Genomic DNA, 1,516 nt, shown 5'->3' on the forward strand with positions numbered 1-1,516 from the left:
CGTGGAGGGGGAGGGGCTGCCGGCGCGGTCTGATCGCCGCGGTGGTGCCGGCCCGGCCCTCGGGCCCGGCCCAGCCGGCGTGGTGCGGGCGGGGCAGACGGGGACGGGGCAGACGGGGCTGGCAGCGAGCAGCACGCCGGCAAGCCGACCACTCTACACTCAGTCCGCGACCGAGCGTGGCCACAGCGTGGCAGGGTAGACGCGCGCCGGCAACTTTGCAGCGCCTCGAGAGTACGCGAGCCGCGAGGACCCCGTCGAAGACCAGTGCACCACCGCGTCGTCCCGAACCGAGGGCCGCTCGCGGATCCTGGATGCTGCCGATCGCCGCTGAGGGCGCCGCGAAGACGCCGAGCACCACGACGACGTCGTCGTTCCGCCCGCGACAAGGACAAGACCGCCTCAGGGCAGGTGTCGACTGACGACACACCACTCGGAAGCTTTGGGTGAGTAAGGGCGACTGGAGATGGCTATGTGGAGAGGTCCGCGGAGAGGACCCGACAGCTGTCACACATACGTCAGCGAGCGCGGCGGCGCGCGGCGTGGCCCGGTCCTGCGGGACGGGTATATCGAGTCAAGCCCAGTCAAGCCGCAGCTTCGCCCGCTTCGCCAGCCACGCCGGAGCCACGCGTTCCCCGAGTGCTCGCTTCCCCTCGCCCCGCGGTCCCCGCGGACCCAGGACCAAGTCCGGTCTCGCGGTCCCCTCCTCCCATGTGTGCGCTCAGGCAGCGACATGGTCACCGCGTCCCCTACCAGCGCAACGCGTAGCCCGGGCGCCGTGGCGGAGGCACGCGTCGCTTTGATAAGATTGGATGAGTGCAATCACGCACCGTGATCGTCAGCAGCGGTAATGGGCGCGCCGAGTTGAGACGCGTGAGGTGATGGCTGTGATAGCCAGGGGGTTGCCGTCGTCAAGCTTGATAGCCAGGGGCCTGGCGCAGTGTAAGCTCGATAGCCAGGGGGCTGCTTGATAACCAGGTGGCTACCACAGTTAAGGTTGACAGCCAGGGGGCTGCTTGATAGCCGGGTGGTGGCTGCCGCCGCGTGGTCTTGACATCCCGTGGGGCGGGAGGGGGCCGACCGCGGGTGAAACCTTAGCCGATAAGGAACCGCGGTCGGCACCGTCAGGTCAGGCTCAACAGGCTGAACCTACTGGTACACTGACCACGTGCGGTTTTACGGCTTCGGCTTCGGTCGCCTCGGCCGTCATCAACGTTGCCAGGGGCGGGAGAGACTCGTCGGGAGAGCGGTTGATGGGCGGGCGAGGAGTGGAGGAGGATGGGGGTGGGGGCGATGGTGCGTTTTGGGAGGCCACCACCGTATTGGATGACTTTGTCGAAACCCTTGAGATCCCTCGCCGTCAGGGTCAAGGGAGAGGAAGGGGGAGGGAGAGAGGACAGAGATGGGCAGAGTGAGAGAGAAAGTTTGAGAGCGAACGTGACAAGGTCAAAGTACCATTGTAAATAATGCACAGAGTCCGATAGTGTCCCTTAGGAGGAAGAGCTGCCGGGTCACCCGT

General features: G+C 66.4%; 2 protein-coding genes across 11 annotated transcripts in view; both read left to right on the forward strand.

The window, feature by feature from the left end:
- Window positions 1-1,516, forward strand: part of LOC127749570 (uncharacterized) — a 14,130-nt gene that overhangs the window by 3,148 nt on the left and 9,466 nt on the right. The window lies entirely within an intron of this gene.
- Window positions 104-1,516, forward strand: part of LOC113210402 (uncharacterized) — a 36,672-nt gene continuing 35,259 nt past the window's right edge. For 7 of the 10 annotated variants that reach the window (XM_052268307.1, XM_052268303.1, XM_052268304.1 and 4 more), the window contains exon 1: window positions 105-443. The gene's annotated coding sequence lies outside the window, so the exon portion shown is untranslated. Of the gene's footprint in view, window positions 444-1,516 lie in introns of all 10 variants that reach the window. The other 3 variants (XM_052268306.1, XM_052268308.1, XM_026428388.2) reach the window with 1 other exon arrangement.

This window comes from Frankliniella occidentalis, unplaced genomic scaffold (genome assembly GCF_000697945.3).
Source record: "Frankliniella occidentalis isolate FOCC.00 unplaced genomic scaffold, Focc_3.1 Scaffold66, whole genome shotgun sequence".
Lineage (NCBI taxonomy): Eukaryota > Metazoa > Arthropoda > Insecta > Thysanoptera > Thripidae > Frankliniella > Frankliniella occidentalis.